Source organism: Dermacentor variabilis, unplaced genomic scaffold (assembly GCF_050947875.1).
Source record: "Dermacentor variabilis isolate Ectoservices unplaced genomic scaffold, ASM5094787v1 scaffold_41, whole genome shotgun sequence".
NCBI lineage: Eukaryota > Metazoa > Arthropoda > Arachnida > Ixodida > Ixodidae > Dermacentor > Dermacentor variabilis.
Genome location: NW_027460599.1, coordinates 169,857 through 189,315, shown reverse-complemented (window position 1 = coordinate 189,315; position 19,459 = coordinate 169,857). Strand labels below are relative to the sequence as shown.

Genomic DNA, 19,459 nt, shown 5'->3' with positions numbered 1-19,459 from the left:
GCTCATATCGCACGTGGGCGTGCAGCGCATCCTGCTGCCGAGCCTGATGATCGTCCGGGGCCGCAGCCTCTTCAAGCTGAACGTGCACGACGAGGAGTTCGCGCTCATCGTGACGCTGTCCAAGATGGAGAACCTCGAGCTGCCGGCGCTGCGCGACATCCTGCGCGGCAACGTGGCCTTCTTCCACAACTACAACCTGTGCCGCGTGCGCCACATCCAGTGGGATGGCATCCTGTCCGGCCCGTCGGCGCACATGGTCTACGTGTACAACTTCACGGAACCCGAGCGCAGCTGCCCGCCGTGCGACGCGTCGTGCCGCTGCGGCCACTGCTGGGGCGAAGGGCCGCACAACTGCCCGAAGTTCTCCAAGGTGAACTGCTCGCCGCTGTGCCACCAGAGCCGCTGCTTCGGGCCGGAGCCGCGGGTGTGCTGCCACCTGTTCTGCGCCGGCGGCTGCGTGGTGCACAAGCAGAGCGACTGTCTCGCCTGCCAGAACTTCTACGACGACGGCGTGTGCAAGCAGCAGTGTCCTCCCATGATGCGCTAAAACCCAAACACCTACTCATTGAACCACAACCCGCACGGCAAGTACGCGTACGGCGACGCCTGCGTCGAGGACTGCCCCGAGCACGTGCTGCGCGAAAACGGCGCCTGCGTCCGCAACTGCCCGCCCAACAGGAAGGCGCAACAGGGCGAGTGCGTGCCCTGCGACGGACCCTGCCCGACTAGTTAGTGTCCTCCGCCTAATGTTCACGACGTCTGTCCTTATAGCGAGAGAAAAGAAAAGTACGCGGAGTATTTAGGAGGGTTTGGCCTTCACTAAATAAAGTTTGTACCACCACCACCCCCGAGCCGGCGCCGCGCCTAACATGTGGTCTCTCTGTTGATAGGACGACCTCCTCGCCTTGCGCTCGCTCTGTGGTGGCTTAACTGTGATATATAGCGGTGCGCTACGCGTTGGTTGATCAGTCTCGCCATGGAAGTTACCGAAGAAGAGTCTATATCCATTCAGATATTGCTTTCGCAATTGAACCAGATTTAACCAGAGCTAAATCACAGCCAATTTTTAATCGTGTGCCCGAGACTGTCGTTCACTTTGCAGACGCCACTTTCTCGACTCGGGTGGCGATTGAGAGCCAGACCACTAGAATGTGACGTTAGCGTCGTTTTCACATGAGTGATAGTTGAGTGCAATCAGGATGGATAGTATGCGAGTGAGGCCAAAAACAAATGTGCCTTTTCTACTCCTCGGCACGAAGGACAGGTCGTATGGCAGAAAAAAAGAAACGCTCACAACTTCAAGCAGTATTGGCGGCGAGATCGACCTATAGGTGGCAGCACCGTCGCCCGGTTAGTGTGGATGCTTCGCCCGTGCGGTGTGTGGAAGTGTACGGGGCTACTGTTTTCATTTCGCGATTCTGTGCTCCGTGGCCGCAGAAAACGCTTCATTTACCATGGTGAGATTTTGTTCGGTTCCGCAATGCAGCACATATTGCACAGAGCCAGGGATAAGCTTTAACTACTATCCCGTTGACGCGGCACGTCGCCGAGAATGGCTCGTCAGGCTTCGGAACGCCAAGGCGCCTTCCAAGTATGCGATGGTGTGCAGTAAGCATTTCGACGATGGTGCGTTCAACCGTTCGCTGACGAAAAAGGATGGTGAGTAGTCAAATCTGATATCACGTTTGGGAATCCTAATAGGCAATCTGGGTATTATTGTTTGCTGCATGCGTAACTGCTGCGTAGTTACTGTGCGTGTGAAGATCGTTGCAGTCCGCGAAAGTTCGTGGCGGCGTGGCCTGGGATGTCAGTAATGAGTTGCCTTTGCTTTCATATACTTCCGCAAGTAAATTACTCGTGTCTCCGCGCATGCAATTTATGATATATCCTTCATGCGCCGCCTGCGCATTGAACGGAAGGTTCGCGCTCAGCTGCTAGTCTGTTTAAACGACCGTCACCGAGCGTGACTAGTTGTCACGTTTTCCGTTGTCTTTTCTCAGCCACGGGAACTGTTCTCAGTGTTCCGAAGTGTAAATACGAGCACCGAAACACGGCAAGTATGTACGCATGATCTCGTACAGATTAAACAGTGTCGTTTCGCGAGCCAACAGCTGATGGTTCATTAAGCGATGAACGAACATGCACGAGCGAATTTATTGGTACTGCTCATATTGATATATTTTTTCTCTATTTTATAGGGGGGCGGAAAAAATTGAAGCCCGATGCACTGCCAACGTTGAACTTGCCGCAGCGCAGATTTGACAAGTAAAAGCTGCCTCGCAAGCCACCGGGTAAGTGATGCTGCTGACAGGCGTTCCTTCGATGGTTTTTATCCACACAAGCTGTTGCTTCATTTCTGCAGCGAACGAATTTTTCGAAATCCTATGCAGTTGCCCGACAGCTGATATGCACACTCACGGTTGTTTTTCGGTGAAAGTACCCAAATGCACGTGGAACAATCGTATTCTATAATGCGCAACCCCCCAATACCCTTCTTGTTTTTTTTTATAGCAAAGAGAGCCCCTGTTTCAAGGCAATCAAGGATGCCAGGAAGCATAGCCGAAGATGTTGCAGGTGAGTTAGAAATTTAATTTATCCCTCATTATGTGCTCAAGAGGATTACAAAACTAATTTAAATGTTGAGCCAGAGTTTTTCCGGCCTTATGCGCCTCGTAGTAGCCTTTGGATAACTTCTGCGAGCACAATGGTTTTGCGTTTTCGAAGTAAGTCACTGCCTGGTGTATGGTGCAGGTCATGCCTCTGTTCATGAAGAAAATCCTGCTGAGGAGACTGCGTACGAAGGTACGCTTCTGCGAGATTACCAAATTGGCTACTATTTTTGCTAGCTAGCATTCTGACTTGGCATGACGAGAAAGCATACTTGGCACAACGAATACACATTAAGTATAGTTCCACACATACGAGTTTACTGTACTAGTAAAGTCAGATCTATTGTGCATTCGTTACAGCTCCACAAGATGATATCCTGAAACAGTTCGCCGAGATTGTGTGTGCACAAGCTGGCACACTACGGGATGCCTGTGTACAAGCGAGTCCTCTCCCAGTCATTGGCCGCCCCAAGCCTCTCCTTTCATGTGCGGTTGGGCAGACAGACGACACTATCAAAGTGCTCAAAGGATTGCCATGTCTGCAGCTGTTGAGGAATATAATTGATGAGTTCGCTGCCTTGCGCAGAGTATCCATTCCGAGAAGTTTTGCATTAAGTGACGAAGATACCGTGCTGATGGTTTTTGTGAAACTCTACCACAACATAAGCTTCAGCTTTTTATCTGTTCTTTTTTCTATACACAGAACAACTGCATCGAACATTTTGAAGAATGCCATATGCATTCTTGCAAATGTACTTGGAGAGGCGGTGTTTTTCCCTTGCAAAGAGTGAGTCCTGGAAAACTTGACAATTTATTTCAAGGAATACAAGGAAACTCGCATTGTATTAAGACTGCACAGAGGTGGCCCTTGAAAGGCCAGGTGACTTGACATCGCGGCTGAGTACCTACAGCCAATACAAACGCCAGTACACAATCAAAGTATTGATTGGCGTTGCTCCAAGCGGCGTGATAACATTAGTTGGGAAAGCGTTTGGAGGTCGCGCTTCAGACACGCAACTCACAGCCCACTGAAATGCACTCAACAAATGCGCGGCATATGTCGACCGTGTTATGGTTGACAAAGGTTTCTCGATAGAGAACCTTTGCGACGAGGCCAGGGTTAGTATGGACAGGCCCCCTTTCTTAAATAAAAGGCAACAGCTTGAAGAACATGAAGCAAACAAAAATCAAGCGATTACAAGAGTAAGAGTACATGTTGAAAGAGCCATTCAACGTGTCAAAGCCTTCAAAATTGTTCAACAGAGGTACCCCATTCAGCTCCTTTCTGTGTTTGACAAAGTCATCCTTTGCTTTCTGGCATAGTGAACTTATCAAAGCCAATTTTGGGTGAAGACAAGTTTCTCCCAAATATCTAAACAGTGCACAAAGTTGAAAGAAACGCGAAATAATACCAGGTGTGTTATATTGTTGCCATATCAATACGTACAGTGGTCACTATAGTGCAGAAAGCACAGAGATAAAGTGACGACATCAACAAATAATTTTGAAAATTGCCTTTCGCCCTGTTCGCTTACTTATTGCAGAATGCTTTCGGAAATAAACGTTCGAAATGTTGTTGCATGCATATTGTGTGCTTCTTTTGTACAATGCGCGCGGGTGCCCCGACGAAGACCAACTGCTCCTGAGCCTCGAGCTGTCGGCTGAACTGGCCAGCACTGCAGTTGTTTTTGTAAATATACCTTGTAAATAGGCTAGTGCTTAATTTATCGTTCGTTTAATAATATTCATGCCAGATCCTTTGCAACACTGAATAATTTGAAACAAAGGAATACGCAAAGCCAACATTCTGATTAGAGTGGGCCATCGGCCACGCCCTGCTGCAAGAGCGTAGACTGTCACGATCGCTGAAGCTAAGTAGCACAGAGCTCGACCAGCACTTCGGACAAAGACCTCTTCCAGTTCAGGTGTCAGCCTTGAGCCAAACAGTTACGGTGTCTGCAGCAGGGACTGTCCCCTTCCCCCAACCCCGAGCGACATTTCTTAAACTGGAAAGTGTGTCTTTCAGCGCAGCCCCAGCAGCTGTAACATTTTAAATAATTATCCCACCGCACTGGTAAATTTCTAACGATGAATGAGTTGGCTACAACATAAACAAAGAAACGAGAAAACATGAGTTTGCAGCCAGTTTAACATCTCGTTTAATGAACTTTGTTCTGCACAGCACAAAATGAGCAGGTATTTATTGTTATAAAGTTCAACATATACTAAGATGCCCTAAGCGCAGTAAAAAGGTATTCGCTATAAATTAGCCTCACAGAAGTACAGCATTGTTCAAAGTATTCCTTGTCGAATGCTACGTGTAATAACTTCCAGACATCGGCACTCTCGTATACAAAGAAGTAGCATGAGTGGATTCCCAGCACACCCATTTGCACCTGAATTTGATTTAAGTATGCTGGCTGGGGGTTTTCCTTACTGAAAGCATTAGAAATTTTTTGAGCGCACATTATCTCAAGCATACTTGTCTTTCCTGAGCAGCATTCGCATGCAAAATTCACAATCCCATCAGGGGAACAACAGATCACAGGAAAATCTTTATACACTATAAATCCAGTCTGCTTCACAGTGACGGTGTGCCCATCGGCATTCATTATTGCTGCATATCTTTCCCTTGCTTCGCTTTCTCTTTCGCTAACAGCCTTCATGGCCTTTGTCTGAAATGTTGAGCTTTTAAAACTGCCTTGTATAGGCCTGGCAGGTTGTGGGGCCGTGGCTCTGACTTGAGCTTATGTGCTTTTGTTTGTGGCAGATTGTACTGGTGACAAGACCCTTGCGATAGCTGTGCCAAACATCACTAGCAGATTGGGACACTGCGAGCCTCTCTATTTCACTAATTGTGTTTTCATTAAATGCTTCTTGCACCTCTTCCACGAAGGAACTGAAATCTGGCTTCTGCGACTTTCTTATGAGCTCGAGCATTGTGCAGGGCTCGGCTGCTTTGTTAGTTGCAGTGTTGTTGGCAAGCTTGTTGAGAGCGGAGTCCTGCGGATGCAGAAAGGCATTTGTTTTGTCATGACAAGTTGAAGAATCAAACACCATATGTATGAATTTCTGTCGATACACATGCCCCTGAAAACAAGCGGTCTGTCACTATAGAACAATAGTTTAGCCTCGCAGGTGTATCAAGCCAGGTATTCGAAAATGAACGAATGAAATTGGCACCTCGTCTTGGCTTTTTTGTGACGTGCATTTCGGCTGAGCAAGCATATGGCAAGCCACGCATGAGCCTTTTTAGTACTCCTTCCTGTGGCCGCGAAACTGCAGGCTCCTGAAACTAGATACAAACCTCCATTAAATTAACATAATTACAATGGTTAACATATTCGCTTAAAATTTCGATGACCTAATCGTAACAGTGTACAAAATAAATACAGCAAACGTGTTGGGCATGCCAGGGCAAAGCATCAAATATAAATAAATTTGACTGACGGAAGTACCCAAGAGGTTAAATCAAATGGCAACTAGACAATTCATTAGCAAGGTCACTTGGTTGCGAGCAAACATATGCCATTTTCTCGAACATTTTTGTAAGAAATCTAAATATTCTCTAAAGATAGTGAATTATTTTTGAATAAATTGAAAAAGTAGAGTAGTCATTCTGGATGCTACTGTGTGCATTTACATGAGCAAGACAAGCTAAAACCTCTCTTGCAAGCTTGTAGCTATCTAATATTAATCTACATTCCATTGTAAAAATGTATGAAAAGCTGCATCGCATAATTACAAAGTTTCTTATAGCGAACTCAATGGAAACAAGGCTTAGAACAAGCAATAGCATAAGCCAACACACGTCTTTCATGGTAACATGCGTCCTCTGCTTACAACGACTTGCATCATAAAGTCATGTTACAATATTGCTTATGTCGATGTGCAATTGTGTTTCGTCTCAGGCAATTTAAAATCAAGAGTATACTTGTATGCCAGAGCACTGTGAAAGCAAATTAATGTTTTTTCTTTAACACTTGGGTTGCCACATGACATAGCGTTTCAAGGGAATTAAATGTAAGCGGTTTCGTGCCCGTCTTTCCTGAATCACCATTATTACTGAGCTGTAGCTGTAAAAAATCTGCCAATCACTTTAGGGATAACACAATATTTAGGCAGCCAAACCAATATGCATACCTTGGGGCAGCATGGTAGTTCAGTTATGGGGGTGGGTCCATATTTCTGCTTTACAGTATACTTGGCGTTTTGTCCACATGACTGGGGTAAGTCATTTGTTGACAAAAGGGTTAATTGCCGTACTTTGTTAATATGGAAAATCACAGCAATACAATGCTTGCACTTGTGAGAGGCGCTGAAAGAAAAACAATGTGAAAATGATTCCAAGGTGCATCGTTTATACTCACCAGGTGCACTGATTTTACATACTGCTGAAACACCTTATTGTCAGATGTAGTAAATAAATGATGCTACCACATGTGATCGGTCCGTAACTGATCTTATAAAAGCTCTGGAAACAAGAGCCACTATATTAAGCTAGTCAAAAAATAGGCCTCTTACAAATTAAATATTATCTTAATGACTATATTGTGGGGATTTACCATAAACACCACTGCAAATTCAAGTGCCTGCATGCGAAAGTAATTAAAGGGATCTAATGATTATGATACAACATAAATTATACGTTGCATGCTTTATTTGAGCTTCGTGTAACGGTTGCAACTGGTTATAAAGCGACTCGAAAGCATTTTACAATGGTAGTAACACTCTGAAACTAACTCGCGATTTCGTAGGTCTGGCTAAAAACAAAAATTGATAAAGCAACATAAGTACTCTAAATTTATCGCATAACGTAAACACATCGCAAATCCGCGAGTCAGCTTAGTATGATGTAATGTAAACAACTCGCGATACGCGCCGCGACCTTCTACATACGAACAACTTGAAGCAATACTTTACCATGCAGGGCATGTGCAGTTCAATTCTGCTATTTCTGTCTCGTCGGTCAACTTCAGGTCGACTCGGTGTGGGTCTTTACTAAGCGCGGACGACTGCAGCACAAATGCGATAACGTGCACAGGACCCTCAGAGCAGCAGGTGGAAGCGACGGTACTACACTCAATGATGTGGCCCGCCGCAACAACATCGTCGCCTTCGACGAGACACTTGACACCATCCCCAACATGGTTGAGAATTGTGCTTAGAGGCAAGGGTACTGTAAAACGGAAAAAGAACGCATGTTAACCTCACAACACGTTGAAAGGAGACGAGCGCACATGGTGTGGTCGCGTTAAGCAAATGCTTACCGCATCAGTACACTAAAAATGTACAGCGATTTACTTTACGAATTTCCGTTACAAAAATGAAAGAATAACAGGTTGAGAAGTTCCTCACCATCGAACAAACCGTCCTCGACAACATCCATCGTGAAATCGCGAACTACGAACGCTGCACACTGCGGCTGAAGCGGCTACGGGCCACCGGCACCCACACTTAGAAGCTTCGTCACCTCACCGCTAGGAGCCGAATCTGTTCGATCTCGAGGCCAATAGCGATGCAAAGTTGCCGCCCCAAGGCTACTAGAGGGGAATACGGCCTCTGATTGAAGTTTGTCGTCCCGTCCACATTCTTTAGTTTAAAAAACTTTTGCCTTGATGATAGAAAGCTGCCCTTTCAGGAATACGTTTCTCTTGTCACTGAGGTCGCCAGCATCTTCTGCTTGCATATTTATCTATTTAAACGAAACTGCAGTTTCTCCGCAGTCATTGCTGGAATAAGAAGAAGGGGCAGTTCTTTACCCGGTTACACAATCTTCTCGTCTTTCAGTGCTCAGTATTATAATGAATGACTGACGAGTTTTGTAAATGGCTGTTTCAGACGAATTCTTATGTAACGATGTCGCTGTGTCATTATGTTGAATGCGACTGGTGACGGGCATGCGGTCATGACGTAATGCGTCTTTCGTGTAGTGTATACGATGCTACAACTCCGTCGTACGTAGCTGTTTCCAACTGAGCACAGCGCAGCGCGTGACGGGCAGCTTTCCGCGTTACTCAGCACTCGCACAAATATGTTTCACACGGCCATCATCTTTAACGACGTTCACTGCGCACAACAGCTTTTATCAAGCTTATTGATAGCTGTGCCGATGCGGTGACCACCACGGAAGGACATGCTCGTGCAGTCTTGTGCAGCACTGAGCGGAGAGAACCTCTTCGTCTCGGGTATATTGCTCGTGTAACAAGCGCTAACCATGGCGCTTTCTCCCCGTCCTCCACCCAACGTCTACTCCGCAGAACAAGAGCCTGGACCTGAGCTTCCTGCGCGACATCCGCGAGGTGACGGGCTACGTGCTCATATCGCACGTGGGCGTGCAGCGCATCCTGCTGCCGAGCCTGATGATCGTCCGGGGCCGCAGCCTCTTCAAGCTGAACGTGCACGACGAGGAGTTCGCGCTCATCGTGACGCTGTCCAAGATGGAGAACCTCGAGTTGCCGGCGCTGCGCGACATCCTGCGCGGCAACGTGGCCTTCTTCCACAACTACAACCTGTGCCGCGCGCGCCACATCCAGTGGGATGGGATCCTGTCCGGCCCGTCGGCGCACATGGTCTACGTGTACAACTTCACGGAACCCGAGCGCAGCTGCCCGCCGTGCGACGCGTCGTGCCGCTGCGGCCACTGCTGGGGCGAAGGGCCGCACAACTGCCCGAAGTTCTCCAAGGTGAACTGCTCGCCGCTGTGCCACCAGAGCCGCTGCTTCGGGCCGGAGCCGCGGGTGTGCTGCCACCTGTTCTGCGCCGGCGGCTGCGTGGTGCACAAGCAGAGCGACTGTCTCGCCTGCCAGAACTTCTACGACGACGGCGTGTGCAAGCAGCAGTGTCCTCCCATGATGCGCTAAAACCCAAACACCTACTCATTGAACCACAACCCGCACGGCAAGTACGCGTACGGCGACGCCTGCGTCGAGGACTGCCCCGAGCACGTGCTGCGCGAAAACGGCGCCTGCGTCCGCAACTGCCCGCCCAACAGGAAGGCGCAACGGGGCGAGTGCGTGCCCTGCGACGGACCCTGCCCGACAAGTGAGTGTCCTCCGCCTAATGTGCACGACGTCTGTCCTTATAGCGAGAGAAAAAAAAAGTACGCGGAGTATTTAGGAGGGTTTGGCGTTCACTACATAAAGTTTGCACCAACACCAGCCCCGAGCCGGCGCCGCGCCTAACAGGTGGTCTCTCCGTTGATATGACGACCTCCTCGCCTTGCGCTCGCTCCGTGGTGGCTTCCCTGTGATATATAGCGGTGCGCTACGCGTTGGTTGATCAGTCTCACCATGGAAGTTAACGACGAAGAGTCTATATCCATTCAGATATTGCTTTCGCAATTCAAGCAGATTTAACCAGAGCTAAACCACAGACAATTTTTAATCGTGCGCCCGAGACTGCCGTTCATTTTATAGACGACGTGGGTGGCGATTGTGATCCAGACCACTAGAGTGTGACGTTAGCGTCGTTTTCTCATGAGTGATAGTTGAGTGCGATGGCAGGATGGATAGTATGCGAGTGAGTCCAAAAACAAATGTGCATTTCCTACTCCTCGGCACGAAGGACAAATCGTATGGTAGAAGAAAAGAAACGCTCCCAACTTCAAGCAGTATAGCGCAGCAGAGTTGCCGCCCAAAGGCTACTAGAGGGGAATATGGCCTCTGATTTAAGTTTGTCGTCCCGTCCACATTCATTAGTTAAAAAAGCTTTTGCCTTGATTACAGAAAGGTGCCCTCCAAGGAGTACGTTTCTCTTGTCACTGAGGTCGCCAGCATCTTCTGCTTGCATGGTTATCTATTTAAACGAAACTGCAGTTTCTCCGCAGTCATTGCTGGAATAGGAAGAAGGGGCAGTTCTTTACCCGGTTACACAATATTCTCGTCTTTCAGTGCTCTGTATTATAATGAATGACTGACGAGTTTTGTAAATAGCTGTTTCGGACTTATTCTTTTTTATGTAACGATGTCGCTGTGCCATTATGTTGAATGCGACTGGTAACGGGCATGCGGTGATGACTTAATGGTTTTTTCGTGTAGTGTATACGATGCTACAACTCCGTCGTACGTAGCTGTTTCCAACTGAGCACAGCGCAGCGCGTGACGGGCGGCTTTCCCGCGTTTCCTCTTGCAGACTGCCGAGGGGCGAGCGTAGTCAACTCAATCAAGATCGAGCACTTCCGCGGCTGCACTATAATCGAAGGTTCCCTTACCATCTTGGACTCGACATTTAACGGCTTTCAGGAAGTTTACGCCGAGTACGTGTTTCTTTCTTTCTTTTTTTCCTTGTACAAGTATGGCCGTCCACAAGCCTCTGAGCGTGTGATGTATCTTGACAGTTGTCTGGCCATACTCGTTGTAAATATCCAGGTCCCTTACGAACTTTCCTCGCAGTTTCTCGCTCGGTCCGCGCTACGACAAGATGGACCCGAGCAAATTGGGAGTGTTCAGCACGCTGAAGGAAGTCACTGGCTACGCCAACATGCAGGCTTCGCATCCCAAGTTCACATCGCTGTCGTACTTTCGCAATCTAGAAGTAATCGGCGGTCGGACACTAACAGAGTAAGATTTATTGTTTCTTGTTTTTCACTATTAAAAACAGTGCAGAAAAAAAATGCTGATTTTATATCCTGCCGCGTGCGTGGCATTTCACGGTAAAGAAAACGTTGCATTCATTTGCGAGTCTCGGTGATTGGGCTCTTGTGCGCTGTGCGGTCCAAGTTGATCGTACTTGTACTTCCATCAGTCACATAACTGTGTTAACGACAACAAAAAAAAAAACCTGCTCTTCGTAAAAACAACTAATAGCAGATACGGCGCTGAGATTTCGGGAACCTCCTAAAAAAGAAGCCATGGTGTAACATGCATGGTGCTAGCTGTCTCCTTAGCACGTTCGTCAAGTCCTATTTAGCGATTTACCGTCGATGTTAGTCCAGAGAAGTGCCGCAGACTATCTGTTTATATCAAGGTTGCTATAACCCTTGTTACTTCGACATCGAAGACGTAGAGAGAGAGAAATTTATTTACAGAAAGGCCGAAAGGTCGGCCTCAGCTATAACTTGCTCTGGCCTGCTACTCTACACTGGGGAAGAGGGGCGGGGAGGGAAATGGCTAATGAATGATGATGGTATAAGGAAGAGATGCGTATATACAAATTCACAGAGTTGTGGCCTCTCTAGAGCCGTGCGTCCAACCCAGTGGCTTGGAAAAAAGCTATAGCAGCTCTTGTTACAAGGGCTGCGCTGTTTGCATTAGGCCAAGGACCTAAAAGAAACTCGTCCGATAGCGGTCTCTCATGGATCTTTGCAATGCAAGAGAGACAAGTTGCTGTCGTTCTTGCTCGTAGGCGGGACACACACAAAATATTTGTTCAAGTGTCTCTGGCGACACACAGCATTCACAGTTTGGGCTAGTGTCACTGGCACCTGTCATATGTCTATAACGGTTGGTGAAGGCGACACCAAGGCGAATCCGGTGCACCATGCTCGTGTGGCTTCTTTTGAGCTTGTGAGGCATACGAAATTTTATTTCTTGGTCCCATATGTGTAATCGCTTGTGTCGTCGATCTGGTTGGGTCCAGTGTTCTAACGTAGAGTTGCGGTTTACGCGACGAAGTAGGGCGTTTCTGTCTGTACGTGAGAACGGAATGCGTACTTCACAAGCATTATCTATAGCAGTTTTCGCTTCAGCGTCTGCCTGTTCGTTCCCGATCAGGCCACAGTGTGAGGGTATCCACGGAAAGGTGACATTGCGGCCATTTCTAGTTGCATGGTCGAGGCGTTCTGTAATTTCTATAACCATTGTATAATACGGGCCCCGCCTGAGGACACAGTCAATCGTTTGAAGAGCTGGCTTGCAATCGCAGAATATCGTCCATGCGTGAGGAGGCTCCTCGGAGAGAAATCGAAGTGCCTCCCGGATAGCAACAAGTTCTGCGGCAGTTGACGTTCAGCTATGGTCTAGTTTAAACCACCGAGCGATGATCATATGTGGAATGACGAAGGCTGCAGTGGAGGCATATGGCGTGACAGAGCCATCGGTATACACGTGTACAGTATCTCCGTATATTGCAGAAATGTGCCACAGGGTGAGTTGCCTGAGGCCAATAGATGCAACGGATGACTTTTTAGTAATTCCAGGTATCTGCAATGTAACGACAGGTTTAGGCAGAACCCACGGGGATATTCTTGGAATACAGGCGGGAAAAACTCTCGACGGCAAAACGCTGTGATGGCGCGATATAGTCCTTGAAAAGCTGGAACCTGGGTGGGTGCCAGGGAGCGATGACAGAGGATGGTGCCTGTGTCGGGTCAACACGCGAAGGTATATTCGAAGAGGCTCCCAGAGCAAGTATACCCCAATAGGACAAGCACGAGATTCCGCTATTGTTCGTTTGGTTGACGTGCATCGTGGGAGGCCTAAACATGTGCGCAATGCTTGAGCTTGAATGCTCTCCAGCGCGCGCACACAGCTAAGTGCCATGCTTGAGAGCGCCGGAATGCCGTACCGTATATACACTACGAATAGTGCTTGGTACAATTGGAGTAATGACGACTCCGAGGGGCCCATCTTGCCCCTGCAACGACGCGAAGGACGTGAACAAAACTCTTCAGCTTAGACTTCAGTGGGGCGACGTGTCTTGACCAAGATAATCCCCGGTCTATGACTAAGCCAAGGAATCTGTGGTGTGTAACCGCAGGTATCGCTACACCGTTAACGATTATCGGATACCTGATCATTTGTTTTTGCGTGAATGTAATCACGAAACATTTTTCTGTTGAGAGTTGGAGGCCTTGACGCCGCAGATACTTAGCTGTGATTGTCACTGCACGTTGAAGCCTAGCACGCATTTGGGGACGGGTGGTTCCAGATGTCCATATGCATATGTCGTCCGCATATGCGCTAATCTTCACCGTGCTAGGAAGTTCGGATGCAAAGCCAATCAATGCAACATTGAAAAGAGTTGGACTGAGAACTTCTCCTTGTGGAACACCTCGATGGATATGGTACTGTCCGGTGTTGCCATCACTTGTCGACATATGCACCATGCGGCCACTGAGGTAGCTAACAATCCATGCATATAGCCGGCCACCGATGTCTAAATCTTCCAGTGCATCAAGGATTGGATAATGGAGTACCATTGTCGTATTCACCCTTAATATCCAGAAAAACAGCTCAAACTAACCGACGGTGACTTCTTTCCTGTTCAACAGTGGAGACCAAGTCGATAACACCGTCAATGGAAGAACTAAATCCATGCATAAATCCATGCATGCAGATTCTAAATCCATGCATAAAATCAGGAAAGCAATTATTTCTCTCTAGAGAACATTCACGCCTTGACAAGACCATTCTTTTCATTACTTTGCCGACGCAACTGGCTAAGGCGATCGGTCTGTAGGAGGAAAGCTCGTTAGGGTATTTCCCCGGTTTAAGCAGCGCTACAACGCGACTGCATTTCCAACAATCTGCAACATTTCCTGTCTCCCACGCCGTATTATAATAAGATAAAAGAAGACGTCGTGATTCGGTGCCAAGATGGCAGAGTGCAGCGTATGTGATTCCGTCTGGTCCTGGTGCCGATGAGCGTCGAGAAACCGAAATCGCAGCGTGATGCTCTTGCATCGTAAACGGTACTTCGAGTCGCTCATCAGGTGACGGGGGCGCGATGGTGACAAGGGATGACATCACTGCATTAGATGCGCCCACAATGAGTTTACAGTAGTCCTCTGCTACCTCCAATTCGGTTCGGCGTTAATGTAGAGCCACCGCACGGAATGGGTGTCTTTGCTGTGGAGTTGCCTGGAGACTTCGTATGACCCGCCAGATCTTAGATAGGGGGCTGTCGTGGATCTAGGGATCCACGACAGCCCGGATGGACTCCAGCCCGGCTGGAGGGCATCCAGAGAATGCCCTCCAGCGCTGTCTATCAAGCTTCTACAGATGCCAAAGAACATGTTGTTGAGCTCGGCGACTGTTCCAAAGATCTGACGGTGACTTTGTTCTTCTGTATCGCCGTTCCGCGCGGCGACGGATTACAGGAAGGACCTCATATTTTACCTCGACCGATGATCTGTGCCTAGGTATGCTGATTTCTCTGGTTTTGTCCCGCAGGGTAGAAGCAATGATGTCCTCTATTTCGGATGGAGAAGTCATGCTCGTACAGGCGGGGTCGACAGAAGTCTTAAATAAAATTCAGTCTGTTTGACGCATGTAACGTGAGGCTGAACGGCGAAAGCAGCTAAATTGAACGTAAGTGGGGAGGTGGTCACTACCATGAGTCTCTAGATCCGTCGACCAGCATGCTGAAGGCAGAAGGCTGCTTGATACAAACGTTAGGTCAATACAGCTGCTGTAGGACGTGCCACGAATAAATGTGGGAGACCCGTCATTGAGCACATCTAGTCCCTGACTACACATGAAGTCGGCCAAATATTTGCCACGAGAATTCATCGAAGTGCTACACCACAGGGGATGGTGCGCGTTAAAGTCACCAATCACAATATGAGGACCTTGCGATGCTTGCAGCAGAGACATCAGGTGCGAGCAATCCACATTAGGTTCACAGATAACAATAACAGGAAATTGGTACTTACATACCCGCTGCCGGAAATCCGACAAACGACCACGTAGACCTCGAGCATTCCATTGCATAACAAGCGACTGACGCATCCGTTCTTCAAACGTCATCGCCATACTTGCTTAGTGAAGAACCACTAGCAGTGGTTACAACACTTCAATAGCTGCACGGCAGCCTTGGCAGGCATGGTATTTAGGCCGGAAAGAATCGTGCGCATGGAGCCCATCAAATTTTTCAACATACTCTTGACGTCAATGTCATCCATCTTTTCATTTTCTTCAGTGCGTGTAGTAACGATGCATAAGGGGGTTTTCCCGCAGGCCTTGATGGTAACGAGGGCCACTGAGACTCCGATGTGTTCGGGGCCGATGATGAGCCGCGTTTCACTTTCGCAGCATACAAAGGCTTTGAGGCACGTGCTTCATTCCTGAGACGAGGAGGGGGTGGATGCTGCACTTGAGCTGTCGTTCCTTCTACGCGACGAGGGCTGCGGTCCCGTTGATGTCGGTGTCGTGAACGGCGTCTGCGGTGGCGGATAGCCCTTGCCGCTTCCCTGTGCGTGAATGATCTCTACCCATCTTCAGAATACCCATTTCGTTCCTGATCTTTGGGCACTCTTTTGAAGTTGCGTCGTGAGCACGAGAACAATTTGGACACTTCGCAGCAACGTTGCAATTGCTGTCTCCGTGAGGTCCACCGCATTGTTTGCGTGTTACTGCACCCTTGCAAACTGCACTGATATGCCCAAGTTTCATACACTTATGGCATTGTAAAAGTCTCGGCACGAAAGGACGTACCGGATGCCTCACATATCCAACATTGACGTGTGTTGGCAAAGTTTCCGACTGGAACACTAATTTTACACATCGGTATCGTCCAAAACGGCGAAAGCTGAGCACAAGAGCCGACGATGATAGTAGTTTCGCCAGGTCAGTGTCTGTAATATCAATGTCCACGGCGTAGATGACCCCTGTCGTCGTTTCCTTGCCGTATGTGGGGAATGCGCGAACAGGGATGCTTTCCAACTGAGTGACGCTTTTTAGTGTCTCCAGTACTGTCGGTGCATTGACTTCCACCGAGAGGATGTTCTTTCGAGCGTTTATACGTATTTCTTCTACTTGACGGGCAGTTCGTTCAAAATATTCCGACAGGCTCTGCCTGTTCAGTGTGTTGAGGTTGTCTGTTTTCATAGTTGGTACGTATGCAATATTGTATGACTGCTTGCCACTTGCCTTTGTCGTCGCCTGGCGACTGGTCTGTGATGTTCTTCGTATCTTTCTCTTGAGACGTCGGCTTGACACCACGGTAAAATCGCTGTCCGAGCCCATATCATCTGTAGAGGAGCCATCAGATGACTCAATCGGGGCCATGCTGGGGTCGAAGCGGTCACTCACGTCACCGGCATATAAGGTAACCTAGATGACCGAACATTGAAAGTGCTAAAATATATTGATAATTTTCTGATCTTTGTGAAGAGTACTAATTTCCGACAAATGGTTCATAATGTACTTCAAGTATTCCAGAAATGTGGCTCAGGGTTAGTCTTCACACATGAAGTGCCAGATAAGAACGAACTACAATTTTTAGATACGAGGCTCAAACTAACTGATACGCATGTGTGCTGGATGTATTGCCCAAGGTCAGAAAAACCAATTTTAAATTTTCACTCCCCACATTCCAAGGTGGTAAAAAACGGCATTGCGTTTTCGGTTCTATTTTGCGCACTTTCGAAATCGTGTTTTCACAAGACCTCTGAGAGTTTCTTAAAACAACTGAAGCGTTCGAGAGCGGCAGATTTTCGAAGGGATGCTATCCGCATGACAGTACAGAAGCTTGTTAAGCGTGTAAAATTAGGAGCACCCACAAGAATGAACAATCCAGAGCCTGCACATAAACTATCACAATCTCAGGAATGTAGCAGGCAGATTTCATATAAAGGTTGTTTTTTCTGCCCCTAACAAGTTGATCAAAATTTGTGGTAAGATCGATAGGAAATTGCCCCAGGCTGCCTCCACTCATGCTCGGAAAGGCTGTACTGTTAAGCATACTTCCCCGTTTGTGCACTGTAGAATGCGAGTTGTTTATGAGCTTCCTTTTTCCTGCGGTCACGTATACATCGGTCAAACAGGTCGTTGCCTCAATATTAGATTGTCTGAACATAGGCGCTCACTAACGGGTAATGCCTGCTCGCATGTCGCGCGGCATTGCTCTGAGCATGGGTGCACTCCAATATATAAAAACACCACAATACTTTCCGCGCATAAAAACCAGACTACGAGGGAGATTATTGAGGCCTTCTATGTCAGGAAAAAGGGGTCGCGTTGTGTAAGCACGCCATCGTTAAATTTGCATGATAGTGAATTTGAATATTTAAGCCGCCTCATGGCGTAGCATTAGATTAAATGGGTTTGCGTGTTTTTTGCTTGCGCACTGATAATGACGCCATAGATGGGAGAGCACGTGGCTATGGCTTGTGTACATAAGTGTGTGTATGCCTTCGAATAAAGTTAGTTGTGAGTTCAGCGCTGTCCTGTGTGTTCCTGCCTTCTGTCATCGTCTTTTCGCGCTGCCCCTTCAAGATGTTCAACCAGTACCAATTCACCCAAATGTCGATCCTTCTACAGTACCTAAAGTTGTTTGTGAAGCAGTGTGCTTATCCTTAATAGAACAAGGGGAATACATCCGAGAGATTTCATCGAAGCAATTGCCTTAAGAACAGAATGAATTCCTACGTAAAAAAAATTACTGTATATTTACTACACCCTTATGACACCCAGCGGATCTAACACCCATGATAACAGGTGTGGTAACGTTGGTCGGAACCATGTCCAGTCTTCCAAAATTGAAGGTGACTTTCACTTTATTTTTTCATGTCGCTGCATACAGCATAAAATAAATCGTCCACGTTACGTTTGCAGAGTCGAGGCCACGTGAGTTCATCCATCTGAAAAGGTGTGTCGCCAATGGGCTGCCAGCTGTTTGATAACAGCGTCGTGAAGGGATTATCCAGTGTAGAAGGTAGCCTTGCGTCTTAATGGCAAGGCCGCATATAAGCGAAGGCACAACTGTTCCCTGACAGTGAGTTCCCGAAAAAAAAAAAACTGCTGGATGGAGCGCGCTAAGGAACTACGATCACGCCTTCGCCTGTCCTTCACTTGGATGTGCAGGAATTCCCCGGCGAGTCCTGGTGCAGTGTGCTCACTGCGCCACTCTAGTCGCTTCTTTCTTCCTATTTTTTTCTTCGTGTTCGACACGCTAAAATGCACCATACTATCTCGCTCATTCGCGGAAAACCATGTCATCATGCAGTTACAGGACGCCGTTCCTGCACAAGAGGCCAGGGGTAACGCGCATCCCGGGGTTCCGTCGGTTGCACGGACTTCCAGAAAAAGCTCTGTATGTGGCAGAGCTGCTGAGGTTTTTTTCTTAAATGTAAGCGTATTTACATCTTGGAAAGTCATTTTGGACGTCAACGCGCCGTCTCAATTTTACAAAAGAGTAAGGCACAAAGAAAAGCCATAACTAAGTGATAATTTTCTCACGAGTGCAGAAGTACGTTTTGAAAAATTGTGACAGTATCCAGTTAGGATTACAAGACATCTGTTGATGTGGTTGCCTGCTATCGGCTGTTTGTTTTGAGCTCCCTTAATTATTACACTGGTAGGGCATTACAAAAACTCGGAAGGTTCTTTTGTGCGCGCCACCAAAGGCGGGCATTAAAAGAAGCTCATGTTTCAGTGCGTTGTTAAATTCTTCTCTATCTTAAAACAATAATTTTTACTTAGTCTTACTATACTCTGAGCGTAAATTCACACAATATGAAATGTGTACAAAACAGGTGTGGCCTATGCGCCAAGAACCATTTGCCAAGCGGTCCCCTCGTTTCTCAAACGCAGAAATATTCGCACAAGTTCGTTCAACGACGTAAAAGTCAGCCGATGCTACAGTAATAAGTATTCCTTAATGTTACACAACAATCTCTCGTATAAAGTTACACAATCTGGTCATGCGTGCGTAGTGGCGAGAAGCGTGACCAAGCAATGAGAAGTACTATTTAACGCAGGCCTCACAATCGTCTCCTTTCCATCTCGGACGTCGCCATTCATCGCGAGTTAGGTTCTGAAGCAAGTTTTTATTTATGCATATTTAATGTCAGTCACCTTATCTGTTTGTTATGCATTGACGTTCGTGTGTACGAAAAGCTGAAGTATAACAGCAGAAGTTCTAGGGTTTTTATTTTTACAGTGCTGCAAGACAACGCGCACTGTAAT

The 19,459-nt window shown here is 47.5% G+C and overlaps 1 pseudogene; it reads left to right on the top strand.

The window, feature by feature from the left end:
* Nucleotides 1-6,084: 6,084 nt before the first annotated feature.
* LOC142569046 (epidermal growth factor receptor-like) lies at nucleotides 6,085-11,174 on the top strand (annotated as a pseudogene).
* The last annotated feature ends 8,285 nt before the right edge of the window (nucleotides 11,175-19,459 follow it).